Source organism: Taeniopygia guttata, chromosome 1, assembly GCF_048771995.1.
Source record: "Taeniopygia guttata chromosome 1, bTaeGut7.mat, whole genome shotgun sequence".
Lineage (NCBI taxonomy): Eukaryota > Metazoa > Chordata > Aves > Passeriformes > Estrildidae > Taeniopygia > Taeniopygia guttata.
The window spans coordinates 36,852,302-36,865,936 of NC_133024.1; the positions used below are offsets into that span (position 1 = coordinate 36,852,302).

Consider the following 13,635-nt stretch of genomic DNA (forward strand, 5'->3'; position numbering starts at 1 on the left):
AAAACAAAGTGACATGAGTCAAGGGCGCAATCTGCAGTAGGTGCAAGTAACAAAAGTCAAACACACCAAGGGTTTCCCTATTTCACATCTCCATGAATCCTCTGCTTTCTGTGCTTGCATACTGTTTGCTGAGACAAGGCTTTGTTCAGTCACACTGTGCCTTACTGCCTCTGTCAGGCAGTCTGCGCCCAAAACTTCTGAATCCCTGTTTAGAAGGATAGGGATCTATAAGATATTAAATTCCTGTAAGACTTATAAAAATATGTTGCAAGGAAGGAGAAAAAGATTGAAAGAGACTTACCAGATACCAAAGAATTCATTCTACAAAGAGATACCATCACTTTTCTAAAGTGGAAAAGATCTCAATTTGCATCTTAATAGAAGCCAGAGAATCCATTTCTGCCCTTGTGGCCCCGGGGTAGAAGTTGCAACTATGATTCAGTTTCCCAGATGGAAGGAAGTGATACAGCTTCCCGATTTTCAGCGGGTATTAAACAGCCAACAATTAACCAGGCCCCTTTCTAGTTATTGCAAACTGCCCTCCAAAACTTGCATCATCTGTAACTAGGTACTATTAAACTTCAGCCTTTGGATCTTCTCTACTTCCTTTGGATCTTCTCTTAACCGCCAGGGAGTAACTAACCTTCTGGTTGTATGATGAGTAGCAACCTTTGCAACTATCTCCAGAAAACTGGGGAAATGGTACCAGTAAAAACCAGAATCCTTCCCAAGCTGGATCATCTTACTTCCCAGGTCTATTGGGGACTTGGAGGAGCTGTGAGGCAGAAGCACGCAGTAGCTTAAACACTTAAAACACTTAAAACACTTAAAACGCTTAAAAGCAGCACTTAAAACACAGTGACACCTCAAGATGACAATGCCATATTTGTCTTGATTGATTTTTATCACATTTTATCCTTTTATATCTAATGTTCTTTTATGGTCTCTAGTTTTCTCTTTGTGTCCTGTTATACAGTTGACTATTCTTACCTTCTACTGAAGCCATCCAACACTGGCATATTGGATGTGCTTATTTGACCAGCTGCTATCTGTTTTTTAACCCCTCTTTTCTATAATCTCTTTTCTCCTTGCTTTCCATCATTTCTGTTTGTTATCTCACTGAGTGCAAGCACCAGGGATTGTGGTTTGGGAATGATTCAGCTGGAAGCAGAGGGCAGAGGGCAGCATGCAAAGCCAGCACTGGAATTACAAAATGCACCTGACAACCTGTCATTACTGTGGCCACCAAAACAGGGGTAGTAACAATACAATCAAACAGGACTCAAATTTACATCTCATACTCTGCTCATTACCAAGAAGACTTTTAGGAATGACAAGTTTTTAATCCTGTAACTCTATTATGAGCTGATGCCAACAGCAGAAACAGAAGCTGTGATACAAGTTAAGCTAGGATTGCTTGGCATGGCAAGTGAAAGCCATCTCACCTGATGTGAGATGACAGCTATGGCATGCAACCTAAGCTGGCAATAAGCTGGCATTTGTAAATATATACTTTCTAGATTTTTTTTTTAACCAGGTACCATGAAAGCATACAACAGCAAAAGAACCTGCGAGCTCAAATAAACATGATCATTACCTCCTGCTGAACTGTTATGCACAGCCAAGCAATTCCTTCTGCTCACTTAAAACTAAGGGTTTACTAAGACTGTGTTATTCCTCCTCTTTATTTTCAGCATCTCCGTGTACAGCTGGTAAAATTTTTCTCTGGTTAGAAGATTGATTTATAAAGTCTCTAGTCCTAAAACAGGAAATGACTATTTCATCCCCACAAATTTAGGAGGATTTTTTTTTGCTTTTATGTTCCACAAAATCTGTTTTTATTTCCTATAAAGGGTCCAGTCCAACTGCCATCAAAATCTGCAGAAATTCCCCTGACTTCAGCCAGGCTTGGCTCATGCCCTAAGGCAGTGCTACAGAAAGAGACAACACCTAATGAAATCATGTGTGCAAAGAATCAGGGAATCCCATATTAAATCCCCACCCCACAAACAGCCATGCCTAAGCTTAAATATGCATTAACATTGAAGTAAAAAAGCCATTCATGTCTATCGAGTTAAGCACATGTTTAAATGTTTACTGGAGTCAGTTCTTTGTACAATGAACAGTAAAAGCTGTACAAAGCTATCTTGGGTAAGATCAATCCTTTCCTTATGCTGCAGGGTATCCTGATGGCTTTCTACTGTCTGGTTGCAGAACCTTTCACAATTTTTATAAAATCAAGTGGCTTTCATTTAATCCTGCCTCTTGCATTAACTAATATAACATACTTCTGATGGTGCACATTTCCACTGACCTCAAAGTGCTCCAAAGAGAAATCTCAGAACGTTTTATTGTACCTGTTAATAAAACTAAAGGACCTTAGTCAAAGTCAGACATCAAGAAAGTAAATCACAAAAATACAAAACAACATATATGTTTATTTGTCTCAAGACAGAAGAAGATAGACAAGAAATGTTTCTGGGTTTTTATCACAGACAGAAAACTGAGGCACAGACACAACCCATGATTTCTCTAAAATCTCACAAGATACATGTAGCAAAACAGGGAATCAAACTGCATTTTGACTGGCAAACTTGCAAAAATATATATTTTCTTATCTTATGGTCTCCAGTGACTCTGTATTTAACTTTGCAAAATGGGAAATCAAACTCAAGGAGGTTAAGGTAAAGGTCAAGAGCTACCTAGAAACTCGCTGGCAGAACTGAGACGAATGGAAACTTCTGGCTCCACACAGCACTTCCTTCCTCTCTCAGATCTGTTTCAATGAAATAAAGTGTAAAAAAAAGCCACAAAACCTGCTCTCAATTTTCTGTGAACAGGATTTGATCTGTTAGAGCCAGCCATCAAATGCACTATTACCCTGATGGAGCGTAAGCGTTCCAGCATCACCTCCTGTGATTTGCCTTCAGCTCACTGATGACACCAAAGCCCTCTTTGACTGGCAGGTCTGCTCCCTGGGAAAGGAGTCTGTGGATTTGATGCACTCCTCTTTGAGACAGCACTAAGCACTGCTGGGCTTGAATGAGACTGGGCTATGTCTGAGATGAGCAAAGTAGAGCAGAGAGAAATGCAAACTTTATTTAAGTTAAACAGTCAGAGCTGACCCAGTCCTTCACATATAGGCTGTCCAAAAAAGTGGTCACAGCACAAAGCCTGACAGAGCTCAAGAGGGGTTTGGACAATGCTCTCAGGCACATGGTGTGATTCTTGGGGTTGTCCTGTGCACAGCCAGGAGCTGGACTCAGTGATCTCTGTGGGTGTCTTCCACCTCAGGATATTCTATGGTTCTGTTATTATGGTATCCTTTAAATGGAAAAAATCGGACACACCAGATTGAAAGTTTCCCTTCTACACGGGATGATCTCACTCTGCGAGTTTAAGTCAAACCTCTGACATTCAGCTGCTAGAAATGCTAATAACTTTGTGCTGCAAGGCATAATCCGGCATAATACAAGGCAATACTTCAATGTGCACTGTCAAAATGGATCTTTTGATGTGTGATCCCATTGCAGTCTCTAAAAGAGATGGAGATATCTGGCAAAACGCTGATCCTGTTTTTCTTGCATTAACAGATCTTTCTGGTTAAATGGCACCGTAAGCTAGTGATAAGCTTTGTGCTGTATCACTCCTCTTAATTATTCCTGCAAACCCTCTGTTGCTGACCCTCCTGCAATGTCCTTGAATAAGACTTGTGTAGGAACACTGCTTCTTGAGGAAACGTGAAGAATGGCCTTGAAGCAAATTTCTGGTGTCGTCACCATCAAGCTGTCTTGTGCTGCCACATCACATTTCTAGAGAAGTCTATGAGCACTGTCACTACTTGTTAACTTTCCTAACACTGCGCTAGTGCTACTCGCTGTCAGAAAAAGTGAGAAGAGACAAAAAAGCTGCAAGAAATTTGTAGTGAAGTCTTTGGTATGACCAGGATGCTGCCTCTCTACAGGGAATCAGTCAGAGAGAAACCATGTATGGGATATTGGACTGTGATTCGCTCACATCAGTCTTGAGGCACTTCTGAATCAGGAGATTTTCTCTGTAAGATAAAGGAGAAGCTCTGAACAGGAGATACTATAGTATCTTGTTTATAATTAACAAGATTCATAGTGAAGCTCTTGGAATTTGCAAAAGGTGATAAATTACTTTTGTACAATTTGGATGACATTTTAAGTAATTGTTTTAATTATTTTAAACCCCAGTTTAGGGAAATACTTAAGCACTGTTTGCAAGTCTAACCATCCAGTACTAAAGCACTTTCTTAACCAATACTTTACAGAAATGACAACTAAAACACTGTTTTGTAAAAAACAGTCTCACAAAAAGTAATTTCATTGTTGTATTTTTCACCTTTCAAAAAAGGGGAAAGAAATATAGAAGCATTGTCAATACATATGAGCAATAATGGTGCCTTGCTATGTAGTCATATTAAAAGCTCAAAATTCAGCCAAGTATATGGAATATTTTTGCTTCATGCTCATGCCTCATCCTTCCACTTCTATCTGCTATCCAGACCTTTTATTGGTAGCAAGCCCAGAAAGGCAATTGTAGCCCATTGAATGCCTCTTCCTATGTTGGTGGCCCGTGGCTCTAACAGAAAGCAATTGCATGAAAACAAGCAATCTTCCACACCGAAAATCATTGGTAGTATACTGAATCAAGTTAGATTATGGATTAAGGAGCCAGTGAATTATGACTGATTACTGTTGCAAAGTAACTCACATAGCAGCCCTGGGGGACAGATTGTATTAAAACAGTTCCAATATGCAAATAGTCAGATACTTTGAAAAATAGCAGTGTTGTTAACATTTGGCCTGGTGATGGAAAAAGTGTATTAATTTCCCAAGCAACTGTCTCTAAACCAGCTTATAAATAGCCCTGTGCATTAATTCAAAGTGAAATGTTAATGTTTCATAATTTATGATATTATGCTGAGATTAAGCTTCAATAGCTCACTACTGGTTCAGTTAACATCAGGTCTAAAACTTGCCTTCTTGTCTCCTTTTTGCTTGGATTTATATTTAAAAAGGGAAAACCTCTCCTTTTTTCTTGTATTTCTATTTATTTATACCAGCTGAATTATTTATGATAATTTCAATGCAATTTACTGAGTTAAGAGAATGTGAGATACTCTGTTGTCACAGTGGTTTAATCACATCTCCTTGAATCTTATTGTCTTTGCAGGAAAATGAGGAGAAATTCCCACTTCTCAGGATATGAGAATCTAAAAGCTGTTTCCTGGTCTCTATCTGTAGAGCATGCTGACATTATTAATCGGACATAGAATTATAGAATCAAAATATTCTCAGAGTTGCAAGGGACCTTTAAGATCATCAAGTCCAATAGTCAAACCAGCACTACCAGTGTAAGCCCTGTACCACTAAACTACCACCCAGTGACAGATTCAGATGCCTTTTAAACACCTCCAGGGGTGGTGACTCCATCACCTCCCTGGGCACCCTTTCAGCAAAAAGTTTTTTCTAATATCTAATCTGAATCTCCCCTGTTTCAGCCTAAGGCCATATCCTGTAGTCCTCATGATAAAAGCGACTGGGTTCCCCCTCATCACAACCTCCTTTCAGGTAGTTGTAGAGTGAACAGGACCCCACTGAGCCCCCAGTTCTCAGGACTAATCATGTCACCACTTTCCAATATCATGTCATAGAATGCTTTGATTAGAAAGGACCCCTAAAGACCATTGAGTTCCAGTGCCACTGCCATGGGCACCTTCCATCAGAACACAGAGAGAGCCTCATCCAATCTGTCCTTGAACATTTTCAGGGTCATCCAGAACTTCTCTGGGCAACTGTACCAGTGCCTCACTGCCCTCAGAGTAAAGAATTTATTCAACCTGCTCTGAATCATCTTTCACAATAGTGTAAATTTTACTGAACCTGACAGATACACAACTATAAAATGGTGACACAGGAGACAATATGATTCTTTCTGCCCCAGTTATCCTTAAGCATAATTTGAGAATTGCTCACCTCCTTGAGGAAAAAAAAAAAAAAAAGATAATGAGATTGTTATAGACGAACAAAAATGTTATATACATGCAAAATGGTCTTTTTAATCAAACAGAGCTAACTCCCTGCTGGAGGAAGCTCCAGAAGAACAACAGAAATCATTACCATGCTGGTAGGATTGATTAATTAGGAAAACAGCTTCCACTAATACTCATTAGCATTTATACATTGTAAAATCCACTAAATATATGTGTAAATAACTTTCCTAAATTGACAACTAAAGGTGCCTGAAGGGTGCCACATGATGTTGTTTTCTGCTTGTGTGGGTTTTGCATCACAAGAAATGTTTCTGCATTGGCTAAAAAAAACCTAAAAGAGGGACCTGGATTAGGAAAAGAACACACGGAAGGCACTTTCTGAGACAGGAGACAGGTTTGACATAAGAGCACACGAAAGCTGTATGCCAGGGCATATTTTAATGTGGCCAGATAGGGGAGAGTGGAATGTAGGAATAAATCCAGGGTGCTGCTACCAGGCAAAGTGTAGGTAAGGACTACACAACCCCTTTGGAGCCTCGGGGAAACAAAGGAGCAGGATCATCTCACCCTCTCTTTTAGGACTAAGATTTGGAGACGCTCTGGTTCTGTTTGAGGAATGGGGTAGCAAAAGCAGACACACTCAGAAAGCATCTGTGTTGGCCCAGATGCTATCTGTTAGTGCCTTTTGTTTCACAGTATGAATTTCTGTGTAGAGGACTTTCAAATAATGTGGTTTAAATTTAGAAAGTGACCATTCAATTATCAGTGCAGTTGAAAATTATAATGAAATGGAGTCCAATAACTCCAAAATACTGGTCAAAAGATTATTATCTGTGAAATATGTGTTTTCTGGAGTTTATCTGCAATTATCAAACACTATTTTTAGTCTGGGTTTCAGGAGAGTTGTGTTTAGTTCTTGGCTCTGCCACAGACTTCCTGCATGACCTTGGGCAAATCGGTTTCTTTCTCAGTGCCATCTGCAGCATAATACACTTTCCTCCCACTCTAAATTTGTCTTGTTGATGTGGATTATGAGCCTTTTGGAATAGGACATCTCCTTGCTGTGTTCATCTAGTCAGTGGCACAGTGAGGTTCTGAACTTGTGACTTCTAAATAGCTTTTTAATGCATCAAGATCGCCTTCCATGACCAGTGTAACCAGGTGGTGTGTATAAAATCATTAGTTCTATTGTAGATTTCAGACAAAGCTGGGTTTTGTTACATGCTTCCATTGTAGAACTTTTTATTTCAGCTGCCAAATTTTACAAGCAGTTTTTGAATTTATTTTCCTTCTCCTTTTCCACAGTGTAGCCCATGTCCTCCTGCTTTGTGGTTATTTCCCTGGTCCCTGTGATTAGTGTGGAGCCACTGGTTGGTTTGCTTACTTGTTTTTCACATTCACTCTAAATTACAGCAGCAAACTGCCTGGGGCACGAGTGTTTTATGGAACCAGTCACGGGCACTACGAGCCCGGTCCTCACAGGGACCTTCTTACCTGTACCTGGCTTTAGCAGTCCTGACCTGCAGCCTAGTGGGAGGCATGGACAAAGTGAGAGAACAGCAGATTAGAAAGCAAATAAAAGTAGCAGCATTTCAGAGCTGTTTCAGAGCAAGGAATAGCTGAAGGTAAACATTATTAAGGAAAAAAAAAAAAAAAAAGGAAAAAAGATGTTAAAGTGATCCCTCTCTTTCTCTGATGAATGAGATACCTGATCAGGCAGGGGCCTGGACTCTACTGCTGGAGAAGGAAATAAACTGAACAGATGATCAAACAGGTGCCTCGTCACAACATCCCATTAAAATAGGCAGAGTGAGAACTGGAATTCAACTCACAAGTGCAGAAGGCACTAAATATATTTCCTCCCTAGTAAAGTTAAAGCGACCAGCTCTTTGGACAAGTGTAGCTTTGCAGCAGAGTCACAGGCTCTGAGACCTCTGGCTCAGCCACCGAACTGCGCTCGGGCTGCCATCCCGGAGCGTGTCTCCGTGCTCAGCCAGCGGCCACCCGGGGGAACCGTGTCGGAGGTAGCGGGCTGGCGCTACTCAGCGCAGGGACAGGGCTCCCGCCGCCCGCCCCGCGCGGCTCCGGCAGGGCTCGGGGCGCAGGTGGAGCCCCGCCGGACAGAGCCGGCGAGCGCAGAACCGGCACTGCCCGCCCGGCGGCGGGAGAGGAGCGGGGACCCCCGGGGGCAGCGGAGCACACGGGGCGGCGCGGCGCCCTGCCCGGAGCCGATGACCTTGGGCGAGTCCCCCGGAGGACAGACATTCCACGAGCGCCTCCTCGACCTCCCGTGGGCCGGGTCCGGACGGCGGGAGCCCCGCGGCGGGCGGGGCCGGGGCTGGGCCGGGGCGGGCGGTCCCTCCCCGCGGGCGGGAGGCGGGCGCGGGCCGCGCTCCCGGCAGGCTGCGCTGGGCTCGGCGCGGCGCCGGGCGGGGAGCGCTCCGCTCCTCTCCTCCCTTGCCTCTCGCCACAGCCCGGCGGCCCCCAAGGAGGCATGGAGACCCAGCGCGGGAGGCCGCGGGGCAGCGCCCGGAGCTGAGCCGGCCGGTGGGTACCCTCCTGGGGCTCGGGGAGGGGCGCGGAGGCGATGGCGGAGAAACTTTCCGCCGGGCAAACTCGAGGGTGCGCGGGGGCTCCGGGGGCTGCGGCCGCCACTCGGAGAAGCTTCTGCCGCGGAGACTCCGCCGGGTCAGCGTCCCTGCACTGTGCCCGTGTCCCGCTGCCATCCCCGCGCCGCTCCTGTCAGCCGCCGGTCCCGCTCCCGCTTCGCCCCGCAAGGTGCAGCAGTGGGCGGCTGCCCCGGGCGCGCTTCCCGCTTCGCACCGGGCTTAGCTCGCAAGCAGGCAAGAGCTGGCTTTTTGTGTTTTACGAGTTTCCTCGCCGCCTTTTAAGTGCTTTTATTTTGTAGTTTTTTTGTTGTGGTTTTTTTTTTTTCTTTTAAACTTGTGACAGCTAGGGCGAGGGGCTGTGCGTGTCTGTCGCCGCTCTTCAGCTGCAGTTGCTCTTGGCTGAGCCTAAGGACTGGCTGCAGCTGCTTGGGTTGGGGAGAGACGGGTGTTACGGGAGGACCTGCCTGTTCATCTGTCTGTTTGTCCATCTCTTTTTTCCCCTCAATGTTTTTAGGAGGGAGGGCTCGCTTTCCCTCCCCGTTCGCAGGCTCCGGAGCCGTGGCGCTGGCTGGAGCCGGGGGAGCGCTCTGTCCGGGCAGCAGCCCTGTCCCCTCGTCCCCGCCGGCCTTTGCCGGGGCTGCTCGCTGCGGGTTCCCGCCCCCTGCGCGCCCCGAAACTCGGACGGTGTGTGAGTGTGTGTCCGGGTGCGTGTGCAAGGGCTGGGGTGTGCACCCCTGGGGAGGGAACCTGCTCCGGCTGGCTATGGGTTAAACGTGGCGCTCCCAGCTCTAACTTCTGCTATTAAGGGAAGTAATCCAGCCTCTCCTACCCACTTTTTGAATCCCACTGGATTATTTTCAGGAGGAAAAGAGAGCGACAGTGCCCCAAGGAATGCATCACTGGGTGTCTTTTACCTTTTTAAATTTTTTTTATTACTATTTTTCGTGGTGGCTTAGTGCCCTTGCTTTGTTGTCGAGAGGATTAAGCGTTGCTGAGTGTCCTTAGTCCCAGATTCAATTAAAATAAATACATATACATTGGACATAAAGGAAGTCAGCACTAGCATCCTGGTAGAGGCACTAAAGCATCAAGTTTGGTTAAAAGGAAGGGATTTGAAGAAATGAATGCTTCTGTTCATACCCGTTTGCTTTCCTTTTGCAGTGCTGTCAGCTTAGAGAGGTGTATCTTTTGATCAGGGTTTGTGTGTTCTTAACCAACTTCTGTCCAACAGAAAGAATGAAAAAAATCCTCTCCATAGGCGCAGGTGTTATAACTTATCTCTCATTTAGCAAGTGCTTTATGAAATTCGGTTTGAGTCTTCATCAAAGGAATTAAAAATCAGGAGAGGGTGAACTATGAGGAATGCAGAGGAGAGCTGCTGCACCATTCCACTTGCTGCCTGGATGCTCTGTTTTCACTGAGGATTCGTTCCTGGTCTGTAGCAGTAGTGGGAGGACATAAGCATTAGCTGGGAAAGCAGAAGTAGGCAGAATAACCTGGCGAATACTTGTCTGTCTCTTCCCGCTGACATTCAGAGGCTGCTCCTTCAAGTTAACAAAAATTTCCTTTTGCTGCTTGGAGAATACTTGGTTGTGAGGGCAGGGAGGGAAGGAGTGGTCCCTTGGATCTTGCTTGCTGTTGCAGAGTGCTACTGACAAAGAGCTTACAGGTGTGATTGTTGTGTTGCAAAAAACACTAGTCTTGTTGAGAGAGCCAGATGGGAGACAGTGTACTGCAGACTGTGGGTATCCCTCTGTCTGATCCTTTGGTGGTGCTGATGTGGTAGAAAATCAGCAGGTTGGCTGTGCTTGTCTTGATGCAGTAAATCATAGTTTTGTTTACTTTTGTTCCTGTTTATTTGTAAGCTTGATTCTTAACAAAGTATCTGTTGGCAGTGTAATGACTGTACTCCATACCCACATGCCGACAGCATGTAGGATGGTTCCTGACCTGTGTGTTAGGTTACTGTGTTGTCCTGTGTGCTGGACAGGGATGGGGTATAGCCCTCCCCCCAGTTTCCCTAAATTGCTGGCTTGCTCCATTTTTCACATGAGGGACTTCTGTTGCACCAGATTATGTTGTCATGGCTCCTACCATCTTGCACTACTGTGACCTGATGGTCTCTGGTTGATGGATTCTGTCAAATACAATGAAATGAACAATTAGGAGGCAGTTAGGGTGTTTAGCCATTGCTTGTTAGGAGCAGTTTGTAGGTGCTGTTCCACTATAGATACATTTCTGTGCTGAGTTCCAAAATGTCTACTGACACATGCCAACTGCAGTCATACAGCTTGTATTTACAGGCAGGACTTGTGAAGGACAGAAAGTTGGTTAGGATAAGGTTTGTTTTAGAATGATGTGCCAGTGTGAAACATCATGATTCTGCATACAGGTTTGAATCCGTTACAGTTCAGCAATGTCTTAAATTTCCTAACTGTTTGATGAGTATTTGCTTGCTTATGTGAAGGGTTTCATGACTTCTGCCTGCAGTACATAGTACAAAAGCTCTTGGCACTCTTAACACCCTTATTGTGCTGGCTGGAAGTTCCAAGGCAGAATGGGCAGGGACTCAAAATTTCAGAGGTGAAATCCTGGCTGTGCTGACTTCAGTGGGAGTTTTGCCATAGATGACAATGGGCCAAAACTTCATCCAGAAGTAGTTCTCCCTTCTTGCTGGTAATCCTGGTGTGTTCTCTAGGGAAGCTTTTGGTTTTCTGTTGCCACCCAGACTGAGTTTGCTAGGCAGAGAAGACAGAAGTCTCTTAGGATGTCATGCTGTGCCTTTCACAAGCACAGCATTCTTGGGAAGGAAATCAGGGCGGATAGGAGTTGGAAACAAAACCCCAAATGTGGTCACATGCTGACTGTCTTGCTGCTTGTGTCCTGAGTGATTCCCAGGAACATGGATCAAGAACTCTGAACTGAGCACAATTAGCTTCTTGAAACTGCAGAGGAGGGATCTGTCAGTGCCTGCAGCCAGTGCATCTCCTAGTCCCTGCTTCTGCATTTGCAAATTATCGGTTTACTGACAGACAAATACATTCATTAATTCAACCCTACTTAGCCTGTGCACACTGAATGAGTTTTCTGTATGTGTGTGATCTAGTGAGTTAATCTCAGAGACACTTCATATATCCAGCATCTAGATAAATTTTTATGTTACCTGACAATGACAAATGGGAAGTGTTTGCCACTTTTTTCCACAACTTGAAAGGTATGCAGTACAGAATATCAGAATATATATTTAATCAGTGCTGATGGAAAGCTAGTCCAGGTCATGGCCGTGTAATAAAAGTGATCATCACAAGAAGAATGTGTTGCTTCAGTTTATTATATTCAGTGGAATAGAAGAGGGTTTTTAATATATACCAAAAACTTTGACTAGGACTGAGATATTTTAATCTGTCTGATTTTGAATTTTTTTTTTTTTCTAGTGGTGTTTGCATTTCCAGTGTAGACAGTTTTCCTTTACAGTACATTTTTCTACCTTGCATTCATGCCAGACTTTTAGGTATTTTGCTCCTGTATGATGATGAAAGAAATGAATCATAGACTAATGTGAAGCTAAGTAGCCTTACATGTGCATCCTTACTTTAACAGATTTAAATAAGGAGAAAATGTTGAACATTTATAAATCGTATGTTGTTAATGTCTCTTTGCTTGTTTGTTTATGCAACCAAAACAAAACAATACTAATTCTTATTTACTTTATGTAAGTGCACAGGCCTCATTTTGTCGCAGTATAAAAAATTATAGATATCATAAAAGGCATTGTGTTAGACCCTGAAGTCATATGAGTGGTTAACATCTGGATGTATGTATTAACGCAGATAAGTTTTGGGCACTGTTAGTACTGTCAGGATGCAAAAGATGGCAGTGCTGTGAAGAGAGATCTGAGCAAACCCTGCTGGGCTGTCGTTCAAACCTCTGCTCCGGGATCTGCGCAGACGTCCAGCTTCTGGGTTTGCGGTTTGATTTTTTTTTTAACATAAGTGAAAATCAAAGAGTTGATAATAACCATCATTGTATCTTTGCTCTGTGTCTAAGCCTTAAGTAATGTATTCTCTTCAGGGCTTGAACTTGAAGGCTGAGCTGGAGACAGGACTTGCTGGGTGCTGGACTAGAATATGCATCAAGTGATGCAGTGTGAGAGAGATACTGTTCTTAACTTGCTTGTTTTTATTCTTGTGCAGTGCTACAGGCTGCGGGAAGAGTGGCTTGAAAGCTTCCCAGTGGAAAAGAATTTGGGGGTGCTGGTCAGCAGCAGCTGAACATGATCCAGAGTGTGCTCAGGGGGCCAAGAGAGCCTGGTACCCTGACATTTATCAGCAATCGTGTGACTAGAAGGACCAGGGCAGTGATTGTCCCCCTGTACTCGGCACTGGTGAGGTCACACCTCACATCCTTAGCTTTGGGTCCCTCACTGCACGAAAGACATTGAGGGGCTGGAGCATGTCCAGAGAAGGGCAACGGAGCTGGGGAAGGGTCTGGAGCCCAAGTCTGGTGAGGATCTGCTGAGGGAGCTGGGGGTGTTTAGCCTGGAGAAAAGGAGACTCAGGGGGAACCTGATCACTTTCACAACTGCTTGAAAGGAGTGTGTAACTCCTGGAGGTCCATCTCTTCTACAATGTAGAAAGCTATGTCAGGAGATATTTAGATTGGATATTAGGAAGAAAATTGCTCATAGAAAGGGCCATCAACCATTGGAAGAGGCTGCCAATGGAAGTGTCACCATTCCTGGAGGAATTTAAAGGATGTGTAGATGTGGCACTTAAGGACATAGCTTAGTGGTGGACTTGGTGGTGCTGGGGTAGTGGTTGGACTGGATGATCTTTAGAGGTATTTTCCAACATAAATTATTCTATATGTATGTGAAAACTACAAAATATAGGGGGTTTTGGGTGAAATTGGTGTTGCATGGGATTAGTAGCAATGCTGATACTGAAAACTTCCCAATTTCACTCCTTTCTTTTCTTGAAAGAATCAAGAGCAGACCTTGAGTAGGGT

At 44.1% G+C, this 13,635-nt stretch overlaps 1 protein-coding gene across 10 annotated transcripts in view; it reads left to right on the forward strand.

Moving 5' to 3' along the window:
• The first annotated feature begins 8,371 nt into the window (after window positions 1-8,371).
• Window positions 8,372-13,635, forward strand: part of FAT3 (FAT atypical cadherin 3) — a 394,190-nt gene continuing 388,926 nt past the window's right edge. For 9 of the 10 annotated variants that reach the window (XR_012055102.1, XM_072927018.1, XM_072927052.1 and 6 more), the window contains exon 1: window positions 8,373-8,566. The gene's annotated coding sequence lies outside the window, so the exon portion shown is untranslated. Of the gene's footprint in view, window positions 8,567-13,635 lie in introns of all 10 variants that reach the window. The other variant, XM_072927060.1, reaches the window with a different exon arrangement.